Genomic DNA, 17,459 nt, shown 5'->3' on the forward strand with positions numbered 1-17,459 from the left:
GTGCTATCCGTTAGCATAAACAGCCCACGTTCTGTTAGCGGAACCCATGCCACGGACGATTCATTACACCTAGGATCGCTGCCTTACGGCTTCTCCGTAAGCACTACATCTTTAGATTCCCCAAGGGCCAAAGAGAACATGGGACCGGAAGCGCCGACCACCCCCTCCGTGATATTTCAAGGGGCAGGAAGATGGAGAATCCTATTGGCTAGTCGGCATCAGAAGAGGGCGGTTCACTCGACCTGCGCGTGGGGCACTATGGGTATTGTAGTTCAGGGCTCCGCGGTCCAGCTTGCAGCGAGGAATCTTGGAAGCCGAGCTGGTCAGGGAAGCACCTTGCACGGGGGAATCAGGTGTGGAGTAGCTGCAGGGGTGTGTCTTCGTTCTGCTATTTCTCTTTCCGGTGAGGCCTCACTCTGTCTTGCCTTCAGGGGCCTTCACTTCATCCCATACTTGAGGCTACTTTATAAGCCCCAGTCACCTACAGATTATCCCTTACAATTCCGAGCTGGTCTTGAGTTCCTCCTGTCGTCTATCTCCCGCACATCCAAGCCCTGGAATTCTTCTCAGTCTTTCTTTCTCCCGTGAGTACCTTTTCTTGTTTCTGTTCTAGACAGAACCTCTCAACACTCTGCCCTTAACCCGTGAGGCGTGTCAGCCTCTCCAATAAAAGGCTGTCACAGCAAATGTTTGTAGGCACGAGAAGATCTGAGGCTTCCCCTTCAGAAGCCTTGCAGCTCACTTCTTTTGTGTTTCTCTTATAATCATTGCAATTGCCTTTCTTCCAATGCCGCGTCTGTGTAATCTCTGCCTAAGTCTGGCGGGCAGCCTTGGTTATACACGGTTTCCCCTTGGTCCTATCAGTTTGGCTCTGGCTGCCACATTTTGGTAATACGACAGAGGGCGCACACCTGGGCTGACTTACAGGACAGAGAGGGAAATGGAAAAAAAAAAACAAAAAACAAACTGAATAGAAACAAAAGAATAAATAGCAGAACTAGGTTTTATAGAAGTCAGAAAGATACATGGTGAAAGAGAGGGAAGAGAGAGCAATCCTTTCATTCTCGTACCTCCACAAACAATTTAGTGCTAAGTGTGAGCAGGGCTCAGTGGGCTCCGTGCTGGGAATGCACCACCAGAAACCACTTAGACACTGGGGGATCCAGTCCAGGAGGGCACAGACACACAGGTAAACAGCAGTGCAGGGTGATATCAGTGTGTGTCCTACCTTCCTGTGTGTTTCTCTTTTCGTTCTCTTCCCTCCATCAGTTCATTCCAAAGTACTTTCTCTTTTTACATCTTCTGTTCCATGCTCTTCTTTCCATTCTCAAACTCCCTTCTCCCCTTGTTCTGACCCAAGCTGTTTCTTTTGTATTTTGCTCTTTTGCCACTTTGACAGCAGAAAGTGTTGCAGGGAAAGTCATGCTCATAGGGGATTTAGTAACACGGAATGCCTGACTTCATCTTTATGTGAGAAATATCTATTAATTGTGATCTCATTCCAGGGCAATCTCAGCATTTATACACACTGCTTGTAGTAGAATCAATTGCAGATCTTTTATACCCCTTTTGCCAGAATCATGGAATGTAATTCACAATTGATGTAATTCTTATGCTGCCTGTTGAGTGATTGGAGGAATCTGAGGTTTGGAAGGTTAATCTCATGGAAACAGTAGTCAGGAACGACCCTTGATGTGTGATGAGAAGTAGAACCCTGCATGACTGGAGAGGATAAGCCTTGGCCTTTTAAAAAAAAGTATACCTTGGTGGATAGACTAGGATAGAACAGGAATATTACTGTTTTGAAAGATATTTTTGAACCATTATTTCAGAAGTCTACACCCCAGTCTATTCTAAATTGTCTTATTGGAGGCAATAAGATTCTTAGTGTAGGGTGGTAGTGGATAGATTTCCAAGTAATAAATAATCTAATAATTATGCTTACTTAGTTTAAGAATGCTTTGCAATGCCTTTGAGCAGTAGATTTACCTCTAAGATTTTCTACAACTAATCCTACTTCCTTTGTGTTTCTTGAGAATGGGATTCACCATGAAGAAGTGAAATTTCATCTTCGATTATACCTAAAGAAATTCATATCCAAGTCCCTACATGATTTGATCCCCAGTCACCTCTCTAATCTCATCGCCTTACCCTTGTCCTTATGGTCCCTTTGCTGTAGCTACCCTGGCTTTCTTGCTGTTTCATAAACTCCCTGTGCACTCTCCTGCCTGGAATACTCTGTTTCAGGTATCTTTGTTATGGGCTTTACTCAAATGTTCATCTCGTCAGAGAGACCGTCTCTGATCACCTTATCTAAACTAGAACCTTTATAAGAAAAATTAGAGCCTTCACCACTCTATCCCTATGTTAAGTAGTATCACTTCTTGAAAATATTATGTATTTGTTTACTGTATGTTTCTCAAACTAGAAGATAAGCTCCATGAGAGTATGGTTCTAATCTGTTTCCTTAGTTCCTAGAACGTGGTGTATAGAGAGTGCTCATTTGTAAAATGAAAGGATTTTTAAAAAAGCATGAACAGAGCACTTATGTGTAAGTCACTGTGTGTACAGTGAATAATGAGGGACCTGCCGATACAAATAAGATATAGTCCTTAACACTGAACAATCTGCGGTGTAGAAAGACTATAGAATAATCTAAGATAATTCATGAAATTGTAGCTGAGCAAAAAAGTCTTAAGTCTGAAGAGCCAGGGTCAGCTGTGGTGTATTTGGTATGTAGAAGCTTTTGTCCCTTATATCATAGTTTTGAACTGGCCTCTGTGCTGCTCTATTATTTCTGTGACCAATTCCCACTGTGTCCTTGTATAGGATGAACTTGACCAATCAGGGACAACACAAAAGGAGCTATTGCTTTACTTCTATCTGACCTCCTAGCTGCCAGTCTCACTTCTTTTCCAGGGCATCCAGTTCGTTTCCACCAGTGTGCCTATCATCAACCACATATCTCACAGTGTCTCCCACTTAAAACCCTTCAATTGGCAACTCAGTTGGCATTCCAGACATCCCCTTCTCCCCTCTCCCTACTCTGACTCCTTTTTACCTCAGCATCATTTTTTTGTTTTAGATTATTTATTCATATTTGTTTGTTTATTTGGCTGTATCAGGTCTTAGTTATAGCATGCAGGATCTTTAATGGTAGTACATGGGATCTAGTTCCTTGACCAGGGGTGGAAGCTGGGCTCCCTGCATTGGGAGCACAGAATCTTAGCCACTGGACCACCAGGGAAGTACCCTACCTCAGTATCTTTATCTTCCTCAGTACTCTTCCTGAACGTTTGACTCAGAAATGTGAAATTTGCAGTTCCTTGTTTGATTTTTCTCTGTGTTTTTCTCTTTGCCCCGAATGCCCTTTCCCTTAATTCTTACCTTACTATAGTTGCTGGTCTTCCACAACTCAGAGGAATCAGCCATCTTCCAAGAAGTTTTAGCAACTCTCCTCTCCTATCCAGGATAGGTGAGTTTCTTCCCTCCACCCCACTCCTTTCCTCAAAACAAAACACATTTCAGTACTGATCAGTCTCTCTTACCTACTACATTTTAGGTCCTTCGAAGGTGATCATTTGAAGGGCTGTCTGCTTGGTTTTTAAGAGTCCAGGCATTTGAATTCCAGCTCTGCCTCTTGTTGGCCAACTGTCTTTGGGCCAGTCATATGATTCATTGAGCCCATTTCTTTTTCAGTAAACTCTATTTGTACTTGCCTTTGTATTGCCAACCTCTGGTACCATGCTTAATGCACTCAACTTGGTTATCTCTTTGTAGATTTCTTTACATTCCCTGCCCATCTCTTGTTTCTACAGGTTTGAGATGCTAACTCTTGGCTATAAGGACAGTAGACCTGACCTGTGTGAGTGATGAATGATTGTGTCTCTGTGTATTTGAGAGAGAGAAGGAGAGACAAAGAAGAATAATAATGTGTGAGTAGGCTGTATCCCACTCAGTCTTGCTCTGTTAAAGAGTCAAAAGTGGGTAGTGTATATCTGCGTAAGGTGAGGTGGTGACAGTAGGAAAGAAGAATAGATTTATTAAGCAAAACAACACTGGAAAAGATTAAACTTTCAAACTACTTATACTTGCTTTTTATGCACTTCCCAGTTTAAAACCCACAAAACTAACTTTGAGTATGGTTAATTAAATTAACCTCTTAAACTTTAAGGTGGTTTTTATTTTGATTCATAGTATGGAAACCTGACCTGCCTCCTGAGAAATCTGTATGCAGGTCAAGAAGCAACAGTTAGAACTGGACATGGAACAACAGACTGGTTCCAAATTGGGAAAGGAGTATGTTAAGGCTGTATATTGTCACCCTGCTTATTTAACTTATATGCAGAGTACATCATGAGAAATGCTGGACTGGATGAAGCACAAGCTGGAATCAAGATTGCCAGAAGAAATATCAATAACCTGAGATATGCAGATGACACCACACTTATGGCAGAAAGTGAAGAAGAACTATAGAGCCTCTTGATGAATGTGAAAGAGGAGAGTGAAAAAGTTGGCTTAAAACTCAACATTCAGAAAACTAAGGTCGTGACATCTAGTCCCATCACCTCCTGGCAAATAGATGGGGAAACAATGGAAACAGTGATAGACTATTTTTTTGGGCTCCAAAATCACTGCAGATGCTGATTGCAGCAATGAAATTAAAAGATGCTTACTCCTTGCAAGAAAAGTTATGACCAACCTAGAAAGTATATTAAAAAATAGAGACATTACTTTGCCAACAAAGGTCCATCAGGTCAAAGCTATGGTTTTTCCAGAAGTCATGTATGGATGTGAGAGTTGGACTATAAAGAAAATGGAGCACTAAAGAATTGATGCTTAACTGTGGTGTTGGAGAAGAGTCTCAAGAGTCCCTTGGACAGCAAGGAGATCCAACCAGTCCGTCTTAAAGGAAATCAGTCCTGAATATTCATTGGAAGGACTGATGCTGAAGCTGAAACTCCAATACTTTGGCCACCTGATTTGAAGATCTGACTCATTTGAAAAGACCCTGATGCTTGGAAAGATTGAAGGCGGGAGGAGAAGGGGATGACAGAGGATGAGATGGTTGGATGGCATCACCGATTCAATGGGCATGAGTTTGAGTAAGCTCTGGGAGTTGGTGATGGACAGGGAGGCCTGGTGTGCTGCAGTCCATGGGGCTGCAAAGGGTCTGATACGACTGAGCAACTGAACTGATGGAAACTTTTAGAGAAGGAAATGGCAACCCACTCCAGTATTCTTGCCTGGGAAACTCCATGGACAGACGAGCCTGATGGACTACAATCCATGTGGCCGCAAAGAGTCAGACACGACTGAGTGACTGAGCATGGCAACTTTAACTTTTGTTTCGAACAACCATGAGAGAGGCAATCTTTCTGGAGAATCACCACAATTTCCTGCTGCAGCAGTGCTTGGACAGAACCTGGTGCTCGTCCTTCGCCTTGGCCAGCCGCTCAGAGCCAGCCCTCGCCACCACACACCCAGAGACCTCCACCCGCCCTGGCCCCACCACCACCATGCAGCTGCCTGCCAGGATGACCGCAGCCTCTGGCAGATGCTACCTGGACTACCACCAGGACTCAGAGGATGCCATCAACCACCCCATCAGTCTGGAGCTGTTTGCCTGCGACGTCTGTGTCATCCCATTTTGACTGTGATGACGTGGCTTTGAAGAACTGTGCCAAGTACTTTCTTCGCCAATTTTGTGATGAGAGGGACCATGCTGAGAAACTAATGAAGCTGCAGAACGAGTAAAGTGGCCGAATCTTCCCTTCGGATATTAAGGAACTAGACCTTGATGACTGGGAGAATGGGCGGAATGCAATGAAATGTGTGCTACATTTGGAGAAAAGTGTGAATCAGTCACTACTGGAGCTGCACAAACTGGCCACTGACAGAAATGACCCCCATTTGTGTGACTTCACTGGGACTCAGTACCTGAATGAGCAGGTGAAATCCATCAGAGAACTGGGTGACCATGCAACCAACCTGTGCAAGACGGGGGTCCCCCGAGTCTGGCATGGCAGAGTATCTCTTTGACAAGCACATACTGGGAAACCGTGATAATGAGAGCTAAGCCTTAGGCTGACTTCCCGTAGTCACAGGGATGACTTCCCTGGTCATCAAGGCAGTGCATTTGTGTTTGGGTTATACCTACTTAAGTTCTTTCCTTGTTTTCCTTCAAATAAAATAATTTGGTATGCCACCCTCCCCTCACACCCAAAAGGAAAAAAAATGCAAGAAAAAGATTTGAGAAGTCTGTGTGCCAAGTTGTTTCAGTCATGTCCAACTCTTTGTGATCCTATGGACCATAGGCTACCAGGTTCCTCTCTCCAGGCAAGAGTACTGGAGTGGGTTGCTGTACCCTCTCCAGGGGATCTTCCCGACCCAGGGATTGAACCTGCGTCTCTTATGTCTCCTGTATTGGCAAGTGGATTCTTTACTATTAGCACCAGCTGGGAAGCCCTTCAGAAGTCTGTTCTTAATCACTCCTGGTGTCCAACTCTTTGTGACTTCATGACTATAGCCTGCCAGGCTCCTCTGTCCATGGAATTATCCAGGCAGGAATATTGGAGTGGGTTGACATGCCCTCCTCCAGGGGTTCAGTCCAACCCAGGGATTGAACCCAGGTCTCCTGCATTGCAGATGGGTTCTTTACCATCTGAGCCACCAGGGAAGCCCTTAGAAGTCTAAAATGTGTCATTTGATGGATGCCCTGGTAGATCTGCTTTAGAGAATGAGTTAATAATATCTCATATTAAAATCTGACTTCAGCCAAGCTTTTAGAAAACTTGTGGCTGTAGAACTTCTAGAATCTGCTTACTATGTCCTTCAAAGCATGATGTGTGCTTTATTGTGCTTCTGTTAAACAGAAATGGTTAGCCAGTTAGAATGGCTGCTATCCAAAAGTCTACAAGCAATAAATGTTCGAGAGGGTGTGGAGAAAAGGGAACCCTCTTACACTGCTGGTGGGAATGCAAACTAGTACAGCCACTATGGAGAACAGTGTGGAGATTCCTTAAAAAACTGGAAATAGAACTGCCATACAACCCAGCAATCCCACTCCTGGGCATACACACCGAGGAAACCAGAATTGAAAGAGACACATGTACCCCAGTGTTCATCGCAGCACTGTTTATAATAGCCAGGACATGGAAGCAACCTAGATGTCCATCCGCAGATGAATGGATAAGAAAGCTGTGGTGCATTTACACAATGGAGTACTACTCAGCGATTAAAAAGAATACATTTGAATTAGTTCTAATGAGGTGGACGAAACTGGAGCCTATTATACAAAGCGAAGTAAGCCAGAAACTAAAACACCAATACAGTATACTAACACATATATATGGAATATAGCAAGAGGATAATGATAACCCTGTATACGAGACAACAGCAGAGACTTGGATATGTGGAGCAGTCTTTTGGACTCTGTGGGAGAGGGTGAGGGTGGGATAATTTGGGAGAATGGATTGAAACATGTATATTATCATATGTGAAATGAATCTGACGTGGTTGGGGGCTCCCCACCTCAACACTCTGTGGATTTAAGAGACCGTTTCTTCCAGAAGTGTATAAATTAGCCTGGGATAGAACCTGCACGCTGAATTTACTAATTAAGAAATGAGAAACCAGAACTATAAAGGTGGCATAGAAATACAAGAAATTATTCTTAAGTAATTTTTTAAAACTTTGAACAGAGTTACAGATTTTGCCATTTGTTATAAACTGGTATATGTAATTTAACCAGAACCATGAGAAAGTTGGTATTGTGTGAATTCTGAGGCACTTTCAACATGTTGGAGGAGTGATGTGGACTTTTTTGAGTTTTACACATTCATAAATGAATGGTCTGTGTCTCTTGCCTTTGTTGGTTTTCTGTGAGCTGTAGTTTCTGGGAAATGAGCAGCTCTCATATCTGTAACTTTTGTAATCCAGTCATTCGTGTGCCTCCTTTATGAGGATTCAGTGTGGCTGTGGTGCTGTTATCCCTCTGATAGGAACTCTAACTCAGTGTAAAGCCCCAAAGATCTGTTACTTATTTTTATTTTATATTGTGCTATGATTTATTTATGTTTTTTTATTAAAAAAAAAGCTGAAGGTTAACAGTTAAAAGTAGACAGTGATAATAGATAATTGAAAGTTGACCATGGAGAAGGAAATGGCAACCCACTAGCATTCTTGCCTGGAAAATCCCATGGATGGAGGAGTCTGGGAGGCTACAGTCCATAATGTTGCAGAAGTCAGACACAACTTAGTAACTAAGCAACAACAAATGTGTATGCCATGGATATTAGTACAGCACCACTTTCAACGGTGTCATAAAATCTACCATCCTTTGCAAGATATTGAGTTTCATGCTGCCTTTTGTTTACATTGAATTTTTACTTTGAACTATAGGCAACAAATGACTCAGCAATGATATTGATTCAAAGGCCATGAATCAATTCAATGATTTGCTGGTAAATCTTGAACAACTAGTTCTCAGAAAAACAAAGAGATCTGGTTTATAGTGTTTCCCAATTGCCTCGTATAGGTTCTCCACTGTGGTCTATTCCAAGTGACCAAATGTGATGTCACTGAATGTGGAGTTGGAAAGGCACATGTACACCATTTCTGAGAGCCTGTATGAGCCAGCTCCAGGAGCAAACTCCCAGAGATAGTGAAAGACCGGGAAGCCTGGAGTGTTTCAGTCCATGGGTTGCAAAGAGTTGGACATGACTTGATGACTCCACAACAATAATATAATAGAAAGTGATCTTTGAGTGTTTACCAGTGTTTCAACTGGTTAGTTTTTAATGGGTATTTCCATGTTGTAATGACTTGTCTTCCTAGTAAACCTTGTATAACCTTTAGGATTCAATAATTAAGATTCTCATGCATATCATATAAAGTTCCCTAAGAAAGTAAATTAAAATCTTAGCAATATCGTATTATCTCTAGAGCAGACCTTGATTTACTCTCAGGGGATTTCCTGGTAACTCAGCTGGTAAAGAATCCTCCTGCAATGCAGGAGACCCCAGTTCGATTCCAGGGTTGGGAAGATCCGCTGGAGAAAGGATAGGCTACCCACTCCACTCCAGTATTCTTGGGCTTCCCTGGTGACTCAGCTGGTAAAGAATCTGCCTATAATGCAGGAGACCCTGCATTATATTATATTATTATTGGTTTGATCCCTGGGTTGGGAAGATCCCTTGGAGAAGGGAACAGATACCCACTCCAGTATTCTGGCCTGGAGAATTCCATGGACTGTATAGTCCATGGGGTCGCAAAGTGTCAGACACGACTGAGTGACTTTCACTTTCTCTGTATCTTGGTGAGTTTTCTTTTTCCCCAAAACAATTCTCCCCTAAACCCACCACCACTCCTACATTCAGGGATTAACTAGCAGGCCCCTCACATCTTTTTAGCAATATTCTCCATAAACACAGGGAGACTTGAAATGAGGCCTAAATTCCTCTGTATTTCTTTTACCTCCCCCAAAACACAGGAACTGAATTTTTGTACCTCTCCCCCAACCCATCCAATTCGTATGTTGAAATCCCTTCACCCAATGGGACTTTGTTTTGAGATAGGGCTTTTAAAGAGGTAACTTTGGTTAAGTGAGGTTGTAAGTGTTGGGTCTTAATTGAATATGACTGATGTTCTTTTTAGAAGAGGAAGTGACACCAGAGAGGCATACACAGAGAAGAGGCTACGCAAGGACACAGCAAGAAGGCAGCCATCTGCAAGCCAGGATGAGAGGTCTCTCTAGAAAACCATCCTGCCAGCACTTTGATCTTGCTTGACTTCTAGACTCCAGAAGAGTAAGAAAATAAATGTCATTTGTTTAAGCCACCCAATATGTGGTATTTTGTTATTGCAGCCCTAGCAGTCTAATACACAAATGAATTATTAGAATGACCTTGATCATCATGTAGTTCTTCTTGGTAAATGCATTTGACCCTGGGATATGTGCAAACATGTTTGTAAGCATAAATTTATGTATTACTCTTTTTAATTTGGTACACAGTTTACCATCATTTAAAGATTGTTGAGAAGGTTGATCTTGGACAGTCTGTAGATAATTGCAACTTGATCTACCAGATGACATGTAACTATTTGATTCCAAAAAATTCACTCACTTGGGGAATTACTGTAATTAAAATAAAATATTCTTGCATATTAAAAAAAAAAGTTGACCAGACATCGTTTTGGTTTTCTCCCTTTGTTCTGAATTCTTCAAAAGAGAAATATTGCATTATCCTAATAACCAATATTTGAGGCATGTAATTTTTTTTCTCAGGCTTATAGTTAGTTGTAGAATATTTCCAGGGTATCCAAGTGTACTGAAACAGTATGAGAAAAGTCAGTAAATGATGCACAGCATCCAAACTGGAAAAAATTAAGCAACAGGGAGATAGTGAACAATAAAGAAGTCTTCTCACCAACAAAAACGTGTCAGTAATTTCCCCTAATTTATTTTTGTCCTGAAGAAACATTCTCAGGGGAATAGGTATGAATATGCAGTGAGTTTGGGCTTCCCAGGGCTTCCCTGGTGGCTCAGATGGTAAAGAATCCAACTGCAAATTGTGAGACCTGGGTTCGATCGCTGGGTTGAGAAGATTCCCTGGAGGAGGGCCTGACAACCTACTCTAGTATTCTGCCTGGAGAATTCCATGGACGGAGGAGCCTGGTGGGCTATAGAGTTGGGCACAAATGAGTGATTTTCACTCACTTCACTTTGGGCTCTAGTGGTAAAGAACCCTCCTGCCAAAGCAGGAGATGTAAGAGATGTGAGTTTGATTCCTGGGTCAGAAAGATCCCCTGGAGGAGGGCATGGCAACTCACTCTAGTGTTCTTGCCTGGAGAATCCCATGGACAGAGGAGCCTGACAAGCTACAGTCCATGGGGGTCACAATTGAAGCGAGTTAGCATGCACACACACATGTGGTGAGTTTGAGAAGAGCTTCAGTTGGCATGCTGTCCTTAGAGAATGTACTCGAGGAGAAATCCCATATATATATGTTGTGTGTGTGTATGTGCAGCCAGTGTGACAGTGCTTCCTTCAGAGCTTTTATTTCATCCAGCACTACAGTTCAGTTCAGTTGCTCAGTCGTGTCTGACTCTTTGAGACCCCATGAATCACAGCACGCCAGGCCTCCCTGTCCATCACCAACTCCCAGAGTTCACTCAAACTCATGTCCATCAAGTCGGTGATACCATCCAGCCATCTCATTCTCTGTCGTCCCCTTCTCCTCCTGCCCCCAATCCTTCCCAGCATCAGAGTCTTTTCCAGTGAGTCAACTCTTCACATGAGGTGGCCACAGTATTGCAGTTTCAGCTTTAGCATCAGTCCTTCCATGAACACCCAGGATTGATCTCCTTTAGGATGGACTGGTTGGATCTCCTTGCAGTCTAAGGGACGCTCAAGAGTCTTCTCCAGCACCACAGTTCAAAAGCATCAATTCTTCGGCGATCAGCCTTCACAGTCCAACTCTCACATCCATACATGACCACGGGAAAAACCATAGCCTTGACTAGATGGACCTTGGTTGGCAAAATAATGTCTCTGCTTTTTAATATGCTATCTAGGTTGGTCATAACTTTCCTTCCAAGGAGTAAGTGTCTTTTAATTTCATGGCTGCAATCAGCATCTGCAGTGATTTTGGAGCCCCAAAAAATAAAGTCTGACACTGTTTCCACTGTTTCCCCTTCTATTTCCCATGAAGTGATGGGACCAGATGCTATGATCTTTGTTTTCTGAATGTTGAGCTTCAAGCCAACATTTTCACTCTCCTCTTTGACTTTCATCAAGAGGCTTTTGAGTTCCTCTTCACTTTCTGCCATAAGGGTAGTGTCATCTGCATATCTGAGGTTATTGATATTTCTCCTGGCAATCTTGATTGCAGCTTGTGCTTCTTTCAGCCCAGCGTTCCTCATGATGTACTCTGCTTATAAGTTAAATAAGCAGGGTGACAATATACAACCTTGACGTACTCCTTTTCCTATTTGGAACCAGTCTGTTGTTCCATATCCAGTTCCAACTGTTGCTTCCTGACCTGCATACAGGTTTCTCAAGAGGCAGGTCAGGTGGTCTGGTATTCCCACCTCTTTCAGAATTTTCCAGTTTATTGTGATCCACACAGTCAAAGGCTTTGGCATAGTCAATGCAGCAGAAATAGATGTTTTTCTGGAACTCTCTTGCTTTCTCCATGATCCAGCGGATGTTGGCAATTTCATCTCTGGTTTCTCTGCCTTTTCTAAAACTAGCTTGAACATCTGGAAGTTCACAGTTCACATATTGCTGAAGCTTGGCTTGGAGAATTTTGAGCATGACTTTACTAGTGTATGAGATGAGTGCAATTGTGCGGTAGTTTGAGCATTCTCTGGCATTGCCTTTCTTTGGGATTGGAATGAAGACTGACCTTTTCCAGTCCTGTGGCCACTGCTGAGTTTTCCAAATTTGCTGTCATATTGAGTGCAGCACTTTCACAGCATCATCTGTCAGGATTTGAAATAGCCCAGTTGGAATTCCATCACCTCCACTAGCTTTGTTTGTAGTGATGGTTTCTAAGGCCCACTTGACTTCACATTCCAAGATGTCTGGCTCCAGGTGAGTGATCACGCCATCGTGATTATCTTGGTCGTGAAGATCTTTTTTGTACAGTTCTTCTGTGTATTCTTGCCACCTCTTCTTAATCTCTTCTGCTTCTGTTAGGTCCATACCATTTCTGTCCTTTATCAAGCCCATCTTTGCATGAAATGTTCCCTTGATATCTCTGATTTTCTTGAAGAGATCTTTTGTTTTACTCAGTTTAAACTCTGTTCAGTTCAGTTCAGTTCAGTTCAGTCGCTCAGTCGTGTCCGACTCTCCGCGACCCCATGAATCACAGCACGCCAGGCCTCCCTGTCCATCACCAACTCCCGGAGTACACTCAAACTCATGTCCACAGAGGGATTATACAACAACAATGTATCCGCCTGGAGGACAGTTTCTCTTTCCTGAAAACCATCTGACTAATCCTGATATCTTAGAATGCATATTATGGGAGTGGGTCTGGAGGATCTTTCTATTGTTAAATTCTAATCTTGTTATTCTAAAATGTAAATTGTGGGAGTAAGTCTGGTAAAATTTTCACAAACGAGACATTCTTTTGATTCATCGTAATAACTAATTAAATGGTATATAACTCTGTTGCTAACACTAGCAAGGGAGTACTCTTTCTGCCCCCTTCTGATGTCTTTGTCAGAAGTTTTCTCTGTCCCTTTTATACTTTAATAAAACTCTATTGCACAAAATCTGAGTGATCAAGCCTTGTCTCTGGCCTCAGATTGAATTCTTCTCTTCCAGAGGCCAAGAATTTTGGCATCTTTTCATGGGTCAACAACAACCTTCCAAAAGCACAGTGATCAAACCAGTCAATCCTAAAGGAAATCAACCCTGAATATTCATTGGAAGGACTGATGCTGAAGCTGAAGCTCCAATACTTTGGCCACTTGATGTGAAGAGCTGAATCACTGGAAAAAGACCCTGATGCTGGGAAAGATTGAAGGCAAGAGGAGAAAGGAACAGCAGAGGATGAAATGATTAGATAGCATCGTTGACTCAATGGACATGAGTTTGAACAAGCTTTGGGATATGGTGAAGGACAGGAAAGCCTGCCATATTGCAGTCCATGGGGTCCCAAAGAGTCAGACATGACTGAGAGACTGAACAACAACAATTCAAGAAGTACCGTCTCCCGTTTCTAGTAAAATTGTTCTTGCTTTCCCTTCTACTATAGACTGTCTTTTCCCAGGAACCCTTTCTTCAGTTAGATTTATGAGTCACCTGGGAAGATGGTGTGTAACCTCAGGGAATTCCCAGTAGGAGGGAGTCAGCAAGGCTTAACACCACTTACAAAAGCGTGAGAGGTGACTTCAACTTTAACTAATCCAATCCTTTCATTTTCAAGTGAAAATGAAATGCATAGAGAGGAACATTATACATAGTGATAAAGAATCTAAATTCTAGCTCTTGAATCCAAGACAAGAGAACAAAGGAGCTGATCAAACATGTTAGTCACTCCGTTGTGTCCAATTGTGACCCCATGGACTGTAGCCCACCAGGCTCCTCTGTCCATGGAATTCTCCAGGCAAGAATACTGGCGTGGATAGCCATTCCCTTCTCCAAGGGATCCTCCCTACCCAGGGATGGAATCCAGGTCTCCTGCATTGCAGATAGATTCTTTACCATCTGATTCACCAGGGAAACCCAGCTGATCAAAAGAGTCTGGTAAAAGAACTAGAGGTTGAAGCAAGTGGAGGTCATGGTACTACAATCACAAATATAGTCCACGCAGATATGAGAACATGGGACTTTCCTGGTGGTCTGGTGGTTCAGACTCCATGCTTCCACTGTGGAGGATCGATTCCTGGTCCCACAGGCTATGGGCATGGCCAAAAGGAAGAAAAGAAGGAAAGGAGAGTGTAACTCTGAAAAAGTGACAGGGCTGATGTTTTGGCCAAGTAGTGGAAGCTGAGTGAGAAACAGTGGTAAGGATATATGGGGAGGAGATACTGACAGAAGGATTTCCATGGTTGACCAATTTCTTTAACTCAAACAGAACGAACACCTAGAGTCCAGGGTCAAACAGCCCCCCCGCCTTTTTTTTTGGTAAACTAGCTGACATCGGCAGAGAATTTGCAATTATTCTTCTCAATGGCCTAAGAAAGTGTTTTCTCTCTTCAGTACTTTTTTTTAAGTGTTTCTGCCAGGTTGCCTTCTCCCTGAAAGACTGCAAAAAAAAAAAAAAAAAAGTTGTTCTCTGATACACAATGAGATCTGAGACTCAGATGAAAACTGTCTCTGTTTTTACAGTACAGGTCTCTCCTACTTACTAAGGTGGACTGTGGCGAAACTTTTTCTCAAACTCAGTACATTTATAGGCTCTTTCACTAATGAGAACTCTAGTGCTGGATGAAATGAAAGTGCTGAAGGAAGCACTGCCATACTGGGTGTGTTCTTGCATGCACACACACACACACACACACACGTGGGATTTCTCTTCCAGTGCATTCTCTAAGGACAGCATGCCAAATGAAGTTCTTCCCAAGCTCACCTCATGTATGCGTGCAGCCTGCATCGCTTCAGTCGTATTTTGATTCTTTGTGACCCCGGGGACTGTAGCCTGTCAAACTGCCCCGTCCATGGAATTCTCCAGGCAAGAATACTGGAGTGGGTTGCCATGCCCTCCTCCAGCAAATCTTTCTGATCCAGGAATGGAACCCACATCTCCTACATCTCCAGCTTTGGCAGGAGGGTTCTTGCCACTAGCGCCACCTGGGATGCCCAAACTCACTGCATATTCACACCCATTCCTCTGAGAATGTTTCTTCTGGAGAAGAACATCTTACGGGAAATTACTGACACGTTTTTCTTGTGGAGAAGCCTTCTTCATTGTTCACTATCTTCCTGTTGCTGAATTTTTTACAGTTTGGATGCTGTGCAGCATTTATGGATCTTTCTCGTACTATTTCAGTATGCTTCGAAATATTCTTCAACTAGACTTGAGAAAAAAATTAAAGAATAACATGTCTCCAATATTGGTTATTAGGAAAATCCAGCATTTCTCTTCTGAAGCATTCAGAACAAAGGAAGAAAACCAAAATGATGTCTGGTTAACTTTCAATTATCCTGTTCACTTTCACCTGTTAACCTTCAGCTCTTATTAACCATTTTGGGCTTCCCTGATGGCTCAGAGGTTAAAGCGTCTGCCTGCAATGCGGGAGACCCTGGTTCGATCCCTGGGTCGGGAAGATTCCCTGGAGAAGGAAATGGCAACCCATTCCAGTATTATGGCCTGGAGAATCCCATGGAAAGAGGCGCCTGGTAGGCTACAATCCACGGGGTTACAAAGAGCCTTACATTACTGAGCAACTTCACTTTTTTCTTAAGAGAAGCACAATAAAGCACACATCATGCTTTGAAGGACATAATAAGCAGATCTAGATGTTCTACACGGAGAAGGCAATGGCAAGCCACTCCAGTACTCTTGCCTAGAAAATCCCATGGACGGAGGAGCCTGGTAGGCTGCAGTCCATGTGGTCACTAAGAGTCAGGCACGACTGAGTGACTTCACTTTTCACTTTCACACATTGGAGAAGGAAATGGCAACCCACTCCAGTGTTCTTGCCTGGAGAATCCCATGGATGGGTGAGCCTAGTGGGCTGCCATCTATGGGGTCGCACAGAGTCAGACATGACTGAAGCGACTTAGCAGCAGCAGCAGCAGCAGATGTTCTACAATCACAAGTTTTCTAAAGGCTTGACTGAAATGAGACTTTCATACGAGTTATTATTAACTCATTCTCTAAAGCAGACCTACCACAGCATCTATCAGATGACACCTTTTAGACTTCTGAGGGCTTCCCAGCTGGCGCTAGTGATAAAGAATCCAATTGCCAATACAGGAGACATAAGAGGATTTAGGTTAGATCCCTGGGTCAGGAAGATCCCTGGAGAGGGTACAGCAACCCACTCCAGTACTCTTGCCTGGACAGAGGAGCCTGAACTAAACTAAACTGATTTAGAAACTTTAATTTTATCTACAACTTTAATTCCTCTTTGCCATGTAACCTAACATAATCACACATTCTTGGGATTAGGACATAGATATCTTCCAAGATAGGCTTCCCTGGTGGCTCAGAGGTTACAGCGTCTGCCTGAAATGCAGGAGACCTAGGTTCGATCCCTGGCTTGGGAAGATCCCCTGGAGAAGGAAATGGCAACCCACTCCAGTATTCTTGCCTGGAGAATCCCGTGGACGGAGGAGCCTGGTGGGCTACAGTCCAGGGGGTCACAAAGAGTTGGACACGACTGAGCGACTTCACGCACACACACACACATCTTCCAAGAACCATTGGCTAGGTCTGGAGTGAGTGAGTGAAGTTGCTCAGTCGTGTCCAACTCTTTGCGACCCCATGGACTGTAGCCCACCAGGCTCCTCCGTCTATGGGATTTTCCAGGCAAGAATACTGGAGTGGGTTGCCATTGCCTTTTCCAGGAAACTATACCTAAAATCCCTCAAATTTATGTAAGCACTTACCCTCATGACCACGCATTTCTTGCATTCAATAATACATTATATTACAATGCATATGTGTGGTTTTTCTTTCATATTGATCAAATACCTGATGTCTTTCCAACACCTCCAGCTCTGTTACCAGCAAGGTGGCCCATAATTCAGTTCAGTTCTGATACTAATTACCTGGAGTTAGAGTCAGAGGGAATCACAGGTAGCTCAGTGGTAAAGAATCTACTTGCCAATGAAGGAAATGTGGATTCAAACCCTGGGTCGGGAAGATCCCTTGGTGAAGGAAATGGCAATCCACTCCAATATTCTTACCTGGAAATTCCGTGGACAGAGGAGCCTGGCAGCCTACAGTTCATGGGGCTGCAAAGAGTTGGACACAACTAAGTGTGCACACATGCAA

General features: G+C 43.2%; 1 long non-coding RNA gene, 1 other non-coding gene and 1 pseudogene across 2 annotated transcripts; all 3 read left to right on the forward strand.

The window, feature by feature from the left end:
- Positions 1–49: 49 nt before the first annotated feature.
- LOC129541468 (uncharacterized) lies at positions 50–10,182 on the forward strand. Its single transcript, XR_008682826.2, has 3 exons — positions 50–584; positions 3,398–3,475; positions 9,658–10,182. It is a non-coding gene; the product is annotated as an uncharacterized LOC129541468 (long non-coding RNA).
- On the forward strand, positions 3,946–7,411 carry LOC129541466 (ferritin heavy chain pseudogene; annotated as a pseudogene).
- Positions 10,183–16,657: 6,475 nt separating the features above from the next.
- TRNAF-GAA (transfer RNA phenylalanine (anticodon GAA)) lies at positions 16,658–16,729 on the forward strand. The gene has a single exon. It is a non-coding gene; the product is annotated as a tRNA-Phe (tRNA).
- Positions 16,730–17,459: the final 730 nt, after the last annotated feature.

The sequence above is a fragment of the Moschus berezovskii genome, chromosome 4, assembly GCF_049115385.1.
Source record: "Moschus berezovskii isolate FMDL1 chromosome 4, NW_MosBer_1.0, whole genome shotgun sequence".
Taxonomy (NCBI): Eukaryota; Metazoa; Chordata; class Mammalia; order Artiodactyla; family Moschidae; genus Moschus; species Moschus berezovskii.